This window comes from Lacerta agilis, chromosome 2 (assembly GCF_009819535.1).
Source record: "Lacerta agilis isolate rLacAgi1 chromosome 2, rLacAgi1.pri, whole genome shotgun sequence".
In the NCBI taxonomy this organism is placed as follows: domain Eukaryota; kingdom Metazoa; phylum Chordata; class Lepidosauria; order Squamata; family Lacertidae; genus Lacerta; species Lacerta agilis.
In genome coordinates, this window is record NC_046313.1 from 83356944 (window position 1) to 83368992 (window position 12049).

The 12049-nt window shown below is 41.9% G+C and overlaps 1 protein-coding gene across 1 annotated transcript in view; it reads left to right on the forward strand.

The window, feature by feature from the left end:
• CHST13 (carbohydrate sulfotransferase 13) overlaps window positions 1-12049 on the forward strand; it is a 47657-nt gene that overhangs the window by 12260 nt on the left and 23348 nt on the right. The gene's annotated exons all lie outside the window — the stretch shown is intronic.

The window sequence follows — 12049 nt, forward strand, 5'->3', positions numbered from 1 at the left end:
TGTGTGTGTGTGTGTGTGTCTCTCTCTCTGTGTGTGTGTGTTTAGGCAAGCCTGCAAAGACATGTAAAGTTGCTAGGTATTTCAATAGGTAGTTTCATTTTATAATGTGTATTTTAAATTGCTGGTTTTATTTATATTTTGATTTTTTTAAAAAAAAAAATTAAACTTGTTTCAACTTCTGCTAATAATTTGAATGTATATTTTAAATTTTAGGTATACAGATTAGAGGTTTTTAATAACAAAATAAAAGAATAAGCTGCTCCTTAACCCCTGCAACAGCTCACCTACCCTAGCTAGATAAACAGGGCTGGCCCTTAGAATCGCCACTGGCTGACTACAAGATGGTGTGAGGTTGTAGCATCTCTTCCCTCCCCTCCCTCCAAGATGCCGCTGGATTATTCTGTTTTGAGATTGCAGTGATCAGGTGATAAGCATCCTCTTGCGGTCAATTGTTCTAAGTCAGGGTAGCTAATGTGCCACCCTGCAGATGTTGTTGGCTTTCAACTCCCATCATCCTTAACCATTAGCCCTTCTGGTAAGGGCTGGTGGCAGCTGTACTTCAATGGCATCTGGAAGGTGTCACAGTGGCCACCCCTGCTCTAAGGCAAAGATGGAGACCCTGTGGCTCTCCAGGTGTTGTTGGGCAACTTATAGGCCCCTCCTGCTCTCCCTTCTTAGGGTTATTTAACTGAGTTTGGACTGAACAGCCATTCAAGATAGAGCACCTCTCCAAACAAAGGACTCTCCTCTGCATAGTAGGGCACATGGCCACCCTGTCTGCATCCTGAAGCTCAAGGAGAATATTCTACATTTCCCCAGCTGAGTAGCTACTCCCCCCACACACACACTTCCTGTTATTTTTCCTTATTTAATTTTTAATTATTGGTATTATTTACAGAAACCTACAAAGAGCGTAAATAAAATTCCATTCTAGAGACTAGCAGGCACAGCAAACAGCAATGCTGTTTGTTAGCAACCCCTCTCCGACTCCTTCTTCAAACAATTCAAATTCCCAGGATTCCCTGTGCGGAAGAAGGAACCATGACACTACTTAGTCATTTTAACAAGCCGTCTCATCTCTGCTTCAAATGCAGCGAAGTCTTTGTGATTCACTCAAGCCAAAGGGAATGAAGATACGCTGGGAAGATCTGGAAAAGATAGGCCTCTATCTTCATTCTCCCATAATCTGGTTGCTGTACCGTGGGCTGGAATTCATCAGTTCCAGATGTGGAACTGGCAGCCTCTCTAGAAACAAGCCAACCAGGCTTGCTCAGCCCTCTGAGGAACACCAGGCTGTGAGCAATACATCATCAGGGGAAATGTATTTCTCCCACTTGTGCGTGTGACCTTGGGAGTTCCTTGAATTAATTTGGTGATGTATGAAAGCAATAGCATGAATGAATTGTGCGGTTGTTAGAGGAGAGACAGGTGGGTCACATTTTACTCTGGAGGAATCAAAGGATTGAATGCCTGAACACAACATGCATTTGAGGCTGGGATAAGAGAGTGAGCGAACATGGAGCAGAATTTGAATTAATGTGGAAAGCTCTCAGATCCAATATAGTCCAAGACTAGATCCTCTGGACAGAGGCCAGCTTTTTGTGCTGAGTCTGTGGAAAAACAGCTTGCTGCACGATTGCATGTGGGTCTCTGGTGTTGCCTTTGTGGAAAACCTTCTGCTCTGTTGTATCCAGACCAAAGCCTGTTGCTTTGTCTCCATACCTGCACCCTGCCTCCACTGGCAGCCTTGGTATTTTTGGCACCAACGCATCCAAAGGCCATGTCACAAAGGAAGCATACTTACTTAAGCATTTGTGGGTTGGACATGCTGTGCCACTCTCTTCCATATGCTGCTGATTCCATCCATGGCCAAGCAGCTATTCAGGGATATAATGCACAAGGCCAGTTTTGGGAGATAACTCTATAGCTTGGTAAGCAGGAGGGACTCTTTCAATATCACAGATGTTGATACAACCATTTAAAAAACCCCAGTATTGTGGGCTGGTTCAATGCACCAAGTTCTCTGTCCAGTGCTGGATGAGGAAAGCAAAACATAAATAAAAATGAAGTCCTTCTGCATCCATACCTGGTGATAGGGCACCTTGCTGCTCTGGGGACAAAGGTGGACTTTGTCTTGGTTTGGTTGAGTGGATTCCAGGTAGTCTGCTGTTGTGTCTTCTGTTCTGGAATTTTGGCAGGCTTTTGTGACAGGTCTCTGGATTTTTCAGTGCAAGATTTATAACAGGTTTAAACCTTCAACTCTGATGTATCTCCCCTTACTTTCAGGCCATTTGGCTAGAACGATCTGTTTGTATGCCATAATGTATCCCATAATAAGAAACAGTGAAAGTGGTTTGCAGGCGCACTGGCAAAAGTGCTGACTTGGCTCTGTACACGTCTTTGGGACTTCCTTTTGGAGGCCAGGTGTGCAGGCATCCAGGTAACTAGTACTGATGGCTTGGAAACTGGAGTCTCCTTTAACCAACAGCAACACGTGCTTCATTCTCAGTGAGGTAGTAAACCTGTTTTCAGGCTGAATCACTTCATATTGCAGGTGGTGACTTGTATGCATTTGAGTGCTCTCCATAAAGTAATAATAATAATATCCTGCATGTAGTATTATTTAGTGATATATGATTAGACTTAAGGCTATCTCATGTTGGTTCAAGCTCTACAGAGCCAGGAAATGGGAAGCTAAGGCCGATGCCTTAACAGACATGATCATAGATTGTGTTTGCTTACAACTTGGACCTCCATAAGCCAACACTTTCCCTTTGTCTTTTAAGTCCAAATCCAGACGTAGAGGGTGAAAACACCTCGCAATGTCTTGTATTGCCTTATGAAATGTTTGAGTGTTGCTTGAGGGATCCTCCTGTGAGTTTGACCTATGCTGCTTCGTTGCTTACAATAGTAGCCATCAGAATAGGTTAAAGAGTGGGAGATGGAGGATTCCTTGAATGCAGCAGGGGCAAGGCTCAAACAGAAGTTGAATCAGCTAGTTAGACAAAATGGATGGGAAAACACCATAATTTGAGGGGCATATTTCCAATCTTGGTGCTTTTGCCATGACTAGGTCTGACTGATCTCAATGCCCATAAAGTCTAGAACCTTTCCTTTTGAATGTGGGGATGCATTCCATAGTTAAATATCCAACTCAGCCTTTGCTGCACTTAAGCTCATCAAGGGAGCCTGATTCTGTTGGGTTGTCACCAGTATATATGTAGCCAGCCACTGCAAGCCTTTATTCAAAGTGGGCACAAGTGGTGAAAAGGCATTGCACAGTTGCAGTTCCCCTCCTTCTCCTCCCTCCCCCCCCCCTCTATATTAAAATAGGGAAAGCTCCCCTACTGAGATGTCTACCTCCACTGAATTTCCAAGCCATTAGAAAATAAATTCTGGCAGCTGGGTTTCCTCAGGTCACAGACACTTTTTGTAGTGAGTAATACCAGCTGATTTTAATGTCATTGTTCCTTAACCCAATTGAATTGGATTAAGGTAAGGAAACTGTCTGGCTTAATTAGGATTTATCAGAGGTCAAGTTCAGAGCAAGTGATCAAAGCCTAACTAATCCTGATATATACACATTTTTTCACTCTTCAAAGTGACAATCATCACCAGTCATTTTATGCTGCCAGCCCTTAATTCCATCTTTCAGGTATACCCTTTTTCAGCAAAACCACACCACAGGAGTGCAAATGGAAGGCAAGTACGGAATGGCCATGTTTTCCTTAGTATCAATAATAGGATGTTCCAGAATGTTCCAGAATCCATATTTGGACAATGCCCGTATTAGGCCAACCAAGGGTCTTTGCTGACCTAGCATCTTATTGGTGCCATCTAAGGGTCAAATCATAGAGCTGGATGGAAGGGGGTCTTGTAGACTATCCAGTCCAACACCCAACTTCAAACAGAATATCCCCAAGTCTGTGTGGGGCTGATGGGAGTTGGAGTCCAGTGGCATCTGGAGGGCCACAGGTTCCCCAGCTGTGCTCTACTAGTAGGTCTCTGGTAAGGATTAGCCCATCAACCACCAGCCAGCAATAGCTCAGTTAAGCTTTTGGTTTTGCACTCTGCCTAGAACTGCAAAATAAAATAGGTCCATTCCAGAGCAGGTCACAATATATGGCTTATGGTGTGTTGGCCTGCCATGGTTGGAACAGGATGCAAAACAGTGACAACTGTATTCAGCGGAAAAGCCAGGCATCCCACCCCCAAACAAATTCTCTTAACTGGAAAGAGACTGTCTGACTGGCATGAAAATCAATCACAGTGAACTCTTATTTTCCCCCTTTTCCTGTGTGTTTGTTTTGCTCAACTCTGAAATAGTTCTGAAATTAGATATTGCAAATGTTCAGAACTTAAAAAAATCTCTTGGGTGTGCTGTGATCAAGTTGGTGTATAAATGAATAGCTGTGAACACTCCATAATTTCTGGGCAGAAAGCTCATTTATTTTGTGTGCTTGCACACGAAAATTTTTAAAATACAGGATGGATTTATCATTTATTTATTGCAAAGCTTTTTGTGATGTGGTTTACATTTTCAAGTCCTTGCTCAAATTTTCTGTTTTCCATGGTTGCTCCAGCTTCTTTCTACAAAAGATAAGATTATGTGTTCTGTCGATCCAGCCTTCCTGAGACTAGCAATGGCAGTTCCCCTGCTCAGGGTCCCACTCAGTCTCTCACTCAGTCTCTGAGGGGTCTTTTATTCTCCCAGCCAACACCATGTTCGTGATCAGTTTTGATACAGCTGGGAGAACATTTAAGTGATTCCCACTTAGGAGTGTGGCATAATTGTGTGGATCCTACAAACAGGATTCCTAAAAGGGGCAAGGTGGCGATTTCATGGGAAAGAGATGCACACACCAGGTTTTGCTCACCTGGCTGGGTACTGAACTCTTTTCTCAGTTGCACAGAAACCACTCATGGATAATCAGCTGCCTGAAGATGAGGGAATATCAGAAGATCATAGGAGAAGGGCTGGAGCAAAGAGAAGTGACACCATCCTCATCATCAATAAATAAATACATGCTGTAACAAATCCAAATGCCATCAGTGAATGCAGATGTACAACAGGTTACTTTTATTCATTGGGTTTTCTAAGATAAGGAGAAATCCAAATGATTTTTTAAAAAAGGGCTTTCGGGTTGACGACAACATTGTGTGGATGCTGCAAAAAAAGTGTGTGTTTATACGCAACTCAAATTGCAGTCGTTAACAGTCATCAACAGGTTTTCCACACCCATCAGCCAATCACCCAATCCCACCACCCTTCTGAGTAATACCCCTCCCCATTCTCTCACTATATATAAGGGTCTGGTGACTTCTATTTCAGTGTATCTTAAGAAAAAATTCAATTTGAACTTTTGCACAGGTGCAAATACCACAAAGAGCAAAAAGTGGGCAGTGCTGAGTCTTTTGCTTAGCAGGAAGCAGGGTGGATAAAAATCAATGATTTTCTAAATAAATAAATAAATAAATAAATAAATGGATTTTTCTGATTTAAATCAGATTTTTTTGATTTAAATCGGATTTTTTAAAATAAAATGCTTTTTGGTGAAAATATATTACCATCCAAAGGTTATTCAATCATGAAATAAAGATTAGTTTTTTAATTATGTGGAATAAGGCTGTATATGTTTAATTTTTTTGGTAAATAAATTCCATTAATCCATTCACAATGTCATTTATGCTCTTCCAGAGGTTTTTGTATGATTATTGGGCAGTTTCTCTGCCTACAAGATATTATCACAGATGCTTGGTTTACTTTTGCAGTTCTCAAAACTGAATTTGACTCAGCAGAGATCACATGCCTCTTCACAGCAGAAATGTTATAACATGAACAGAGTTGAGAAAAGGACCTTAATCCTATTGTTCTACAAACCTATGAATACAGAATCAACCCCTTCAGTGTTAAGTTTCAAGAAGTTCAGTGAATAGAATAGAAACAATATTTTTCTGATTGTTTGGAGTGGAATGGATCTAATAAATCTATTTAAATTGTTATTATTAAGGTAATGATTATTTTTCTCCTTCCTAAGTACAACAGAAAAGTTGTCCAAATATGAATGATTAACCTATTAAACTGGGGATAAAAAAAAACTAAAATGAAAAGTTGTTATTCTAAAAATCTCCATCTACTTGCATATTAAAGTTACACCAGCAAGAATTAGTCTTTATGTAGAAAACTGTGATTTAAATCAAGCCTTATTGACTAGTGATTTAAATTGTGATTTAAATCGTGATTTAAATCAGTTTGATTTAAATCAAATCCACCCTGGCAGGAAACAAACTCTTTATTTGAGGAAAAGGTGAAATGTCATATGCATTGATTACTGTCAAAAGTATAAAAGAAAAGCACTAAATTCATTGCACATAATGGGAGTTTTCTCCGATGACCTGGGCTATTGCATCATGCCCAAAGCAAACAAATTTGGAAATGGCAGACTTGAAGTTTTTATTCCCTTCTAAATGTTACTTTTAACACATCTGGAACTGGTTTAATTGCTTTTCTTCAGTCACAAATATTTGCATATAGCTGTATTTTATTTTTAAATAGAATAAAGTGTGAGTTTTAGAAAGTAGCTAAGACTGAAATTCAGAGGCAAGGAAATTAAAAGCTAAGGACAGTTATTTGATGCTCTAATGAGCTTCATCCAGTCTGTTTCCTGTCCCTGAGAGCAGTGGAAAAGAAGAGTTTTCAACTTAGCAGTCGCATTAAAAAAAATTTGGAACCCAGCTCTTTGAGATGACTTAGCTGTGGTTGCTGGCATTTAATTTTCTTCTGTCTCGATGCCTGTTAAACTTGTTAACAGCAAATGCGTCTCCTGGTAGGAGCACATCATATAGCTGACTACAGTCTCCAAAAATTATGCTGCCAGGAATAACTAACAGTACGTCAGAATTGGCCCTGGGACAGAAAACATTTTTTTTTTTTGCTTTATGAAAGGAGTTCTCTGGAGGGATCCATATGAAAAAAAAATAAAAATGAAATAGGAGTGCAGAATTCATTTTCAGAAACCCAGTCTCCTGCTTCTGGATCTTTCATGAAAAAACCATATGGATTTTGAATATTGACAGCGTTCTCCACCCACGCTTTAAATGGCTTTTTCTTAAATACATGTATTATTCTTTGGAGTAGGGAGGGTGCCTATATTGACCATAGGCATTGCTCCGCAGAGTAAAAGAAAAGAGAGAGAGATGTTTGATTATTGTGCCCTACATCTCCAGAGTTGACGAGAAGTTAGTTTCACAAAACTATGGAATTTGCTCCCACCATAGGTAGTAGTGATGGCCACCAATTTGGGTGGTTTTAAAGCGAATTTAGAAAAATAAAACTATGGAAGATAAGGCTATTTATCAATGGCTACTAGCCACAATGGCTTTGTTCCACCTCCATCAGAGGCTGGTGGGGGCAGAACTGCACCACATTGGCACCCATTGTGGTTATAATAATTTAGGTGCTACTTTTTCCTCTTCTTTCTGCTCTCTTTCATCTGGGCTTGCTGCTTTCTTTTTGCCCCCCCCCTTTAAAAAAGAAATAATTTTAAATGAATTGAGGGAAGAGAGTTCTAACTTTTTACTGCTGTTTGCTGGATGGCTGCATATGAACCAGTGACTCATCAAACCTTTCCAAGTATGTGTGTGTGTTGGCCAGAAACTTGATTTCCTTATCGGCAGGGGATGAGGTGGGTGAGCAAGCAGCTCTTATTACTTTCTAGCAGTCTACATGCTCTCTTATGGAGGAGCCGCAGCCTGTTTTATCTTGGGGTGAAGAGAAGGAAAGGAAGGATCCGTGCAAACTGTGCCTTTAATGGGGTGTGTATGGAACTGTTTCCCTCTGACAACATTAAGTTGGAAATGTCTGTACAGGGAAAGGGGAATTCGCTATTCCAGGCAAACTATATAGCCCATCGCCCCATGCACCATGGTCGCCTCCAGGCTGTGCCACCATTTTCCAGGAGAGATTCAGTGGCATGCTGGCAGTCAGTTAGTGTATGTTAAAGTGCTCTGTCAATACAAATCTGCTCTGAGAAAAACGCTAACTTCTGAACTTTTTTGTGGTAAGGAAAGCGAAGAGGGGGTGTGCTAAAAAATGTGGGATGGCAGTCAATTGGTGTGAAGTCTTATAACCTCTGTGCAATCAAATTGGAACAAATACTTGATAAAGAGCAAGCACAATATAGCCTCCACGCAAGCTTTGGGTTAGCAAATCAGGATTGAATGCTCAGCGGACAGAATGTCTGGAGGAACTCCCAATTGCCCCCAAATGCAGTTTTGCTGTTTCCTCAGTTGAGGGTGTGCATGTGTGAAAGAGGGAGGAGAGAGAGAGAAAAAAAACTGTTTACATGGATTTTGAGAAAGACCTTGTATACACCAAATTTTACTGCAGCTCAAAATTCCATCTTGTTTGTTCAGAAGACTTCCACAGCCCCTTTATCAGTCTGTCTACGCTTTCAGTAGTGAATCCTGAATTGGAAGTGAATTTTGTATTTACGCAACAGAGTGTTATCGCATGCCAACAAAAACAACGAAACAAAACATCTTCTGTCTACAGGCACAAAGGAAGATTTCATTATCTTTTGTTATCTTTTGTCTTCATACAGTTCAGTGTGTGTGTGTGTGTGTGTGTGTGTGTGTGTGTGGAGAGAGGGGGAGGGATTGTGCTCTGTTTTGTCTTCCAAAAAACAGGCAGTTCTATCTTCCCGCTGTACTGAATCTGTAGAATGGGCACAAACCAATATGGACTGCTTGTGCCATGGACAGCCAAACTATAGAACTGTTTGGGAAACTAGTATCCAATGGGCTTGAGATTAATCTTTACAGTGGGCAAAGGCATGATTGGGGGAGGGGGAGAGACATGGATCCTTCTAGAGTGGCTGTTCGCATTAGGGGTAGGTGGCACTGCTTTGACATGGATGGTTATTCACAGGGGGATCTCCTTCATGTGCCTCTTCTATGAGAAGTCTGGAGGGTGTCCTTTTCTGACGTGGCTCCCTGCTTGTAGAATGCTCTCTCCAGGGAAGCTTGCCTGGCACCTTCATTGCATATTTTTAGGCGCCAGGTGAAAACATTCCTCTTCTCCTAGGCCTCCTTTGGCTAATAAAACAATCAATGGCCTCTTAAACTGTAGGGGGTATTGTTTTTGTTTGTTACTATGGCATGTGTTTTTATGTTGTAAACCACCCTGTGATCCTTTGATGAAGGATGGTACAGAAATTAGATTTTTTAAAAAATAATAATAATGATAGATAGGAAGTTATCTTAACACCAAGTTGGACCATTGGTCCGTTTAGGTCAACACAGTCTCTGCACAAACTGGCAGCAGCTCTGCAGAATCTCTTTCCTGGAACTCTACTGCAAACCCTTTGCACTATTTCTTCCCTCATTTCACATCTGGCACTGCCCTCGCTGAGAGCTGGAACCACCTAGAGTGTGCTGAAAGCTGAAAAATGTAAATGCCAGGCTGAAAGGGAAGGGTGTGGAATGGCATTACCCACAAAGGGCGTGATGCAGGATTCCGTTCGCCTACCTTTTTTTGCATAGAGGGCTCAGCTGGAGCTGGGGAATTTTGCCCCTCTTCAAGCTAGCACCACACATAAAAGGATCCCCAGAGGTTTTTTGTGCAGCTGATGCAAGGCAGGCATTAGTTACAGGTACCCCAAATAAGCTAGAAAAAGTGATGCCCCCTGAACAGGAAACAATTTGGGGGACAATTGGTCACGATTCTGGTTTTTGTTTTTTTTGTTTTTTTTTATGAAAAGCCATTTGTCTCAAAAGCGGGAGAAGAGTGTCGGTGTGATTTTCCAAGCCAGGCCTGGCAGGAGTTTTGTCTGAAGCTGTGCTGGAGCTCACCATGTAGTTTCTGCATGCTGCTTCTGAAAAGGCAGTTGTGCAAAGGTGGGAAAATCTTGGAAGATTTCAGGTCACGAAGCTCTTCTGGTGGAAGAAGACTCGAGAACAGTTGGAATGCTGGGAGTTTGCCTGCACAGTCTAGTTTACAGTTGGCAAATGAAACCAGGATTTGATATATGTAGTGGCATCTTTCACTTCAGAAACCCTGGTTGGCATTTGAGCCTCCTCCCTCAGCTGCTTTGCACTTCTTAATATGGGGTGATAGTCAACTGAGTTTTACACAGAGTAGACCCATTGAAGTTAAAAGCTAGGTTTTTCAATTTCAGTGAGTGTTCTGAGTAAAATTTAGCTGAATCCCTCCTGTGATTTCTAATCGCTTGCATGTTCAGGGGTATTGCTTGATTACTGAGGGCTGGATGACTGACAGCTGAATGTGTAAATGGGCTCTGTGGTGAATTAATTCTGCCTGTTGTTTTTTTATTAGTATTCTGCATCTTCAGGGGAGAAATACTCCCATTAAAGCCCACTCAAATAAATTAAAACAAAGGAATAAATTCATTGTATGACAACACTGGTAAAAAGAGCAGCGGAACAAGACACCACATCGTTACAATGTGCTAATTAAAACCGCTTAGCTGGGTTTAAAAACCTGCTGGAAAGATGAAAGGGTAGGTGCCCTGTGGGTGTCTGTTGGAAGAGCACCCCATAAATGGGCCACCCTCTCCACAGTTGCCACTCGCCTTTAGCTCCAGCTAAAGACACTTGAGGAAAGGTCTCTTGTCTGGCGGAGGTTACCAGTACATGGATAACTGTGGCCAAGCTACACCCTTGAGCTGGCACACCAATCTCGAATGGTGGAGGCTGCTCTGTAACCTGGAGGCCTGACACCTCCTGTAACAACACTGGGTCCGTCAGCATCCTCACCAAACAAAATGTGATGCTGGTTCTTGAGGTGGAGTGCAACCCCTCCTCCACTCTCACCAGCGATACCTCCATCTTGTCAGGATACAGCCTCAGTTTATCAACCTTCCTCAAGTCCATCATGGACGTCAGACACTAACTCGGCACTTTTCCTCCTATGAAGTGTAACCAGAGGTTCTGAGGTGCTATTGGTGGCCATGCGTGAGAGAGGACTTTCTCTGTGGTGGCGCCCTGTCCCTGGAACTCCCTACTCCAAGAGGTTAGGCTGCAAGGGTATCTTCCTCTTCAATGGTTGAAGGCATTTCGTTTTTTTAAAAGCTTTTGATTCTCTTGTTACTTAATTTGACTTCTTGGTCAATTGGTGTGTGTGTTTGTGTTTTGGCTCCTTGTTTTCTTGTTCTGTGATACTGCTTTTTGGTCTGTTGCTTGTTTGTTCTCTCCCTTCCTCCCCAGACGATGGATTTCTGGTGTTTTTATATTTTATTAGTTGCTTTGAGCAACCCCTTTTTGGAGGAGAAGAGCTGGATATAAATGTTTAATATAAATAACAATAAGAAACATTGTTGATGGCAGCCCAGCTCTCTAGGCAACTTCATCCAGCAGTTTTCATGCAGATATGAAATAGAATGGGGACTAGATAGGATCCTGTGATGAGGGGTTGAACAGCAGTTCCCCATAACTATCTTCTGGAATTTGCCCTTAGAGCAGGAGTAGATTCATGGCAACTCAGTGTGCCATCAGTCCCAGCTGCCTGTCCAGAAGGATTTCATGCTCAGTGATGATGAATAGCATTGAGTGGTCCTTCACTTAGCTTTTGAGGCACTTACCAGACTGAAATTAACCCAGGTATGAAATGATATGGTATAATATTGTGCTAGATCTCTGGTGGCCCATTCAGACAACCAGATTTTCACCTGACATTCTAGATAGTGGACAGTTTTATTTGTGAACTATTCACCCACAACTTACTGAATTGTTTCTGAGACAGGAAAACCGGCTGGCTGCTGCATAATTTAATTCAACCTGTGCTGGGCTTATTTGTGAAGGACCTGGTTGAAACAGCCAATCTGAGATGAGGATTGGGCAGTATTGTGTGGGTGAGCCTGGGGAGACAGGAATGGAAGGGTCCTTATAATTGGTATCACATCATGGAAGTATCTATCTTTTGTTTTAAAAAAATAACAAAAAAGGGAAGTTTGCAGCTGTTGGGAGCCCTAACTTGGGTGTTAGGGAAAGCGTGAAGGCAGAGGCAGAAAGTGAACCACAGTTGTTTCAC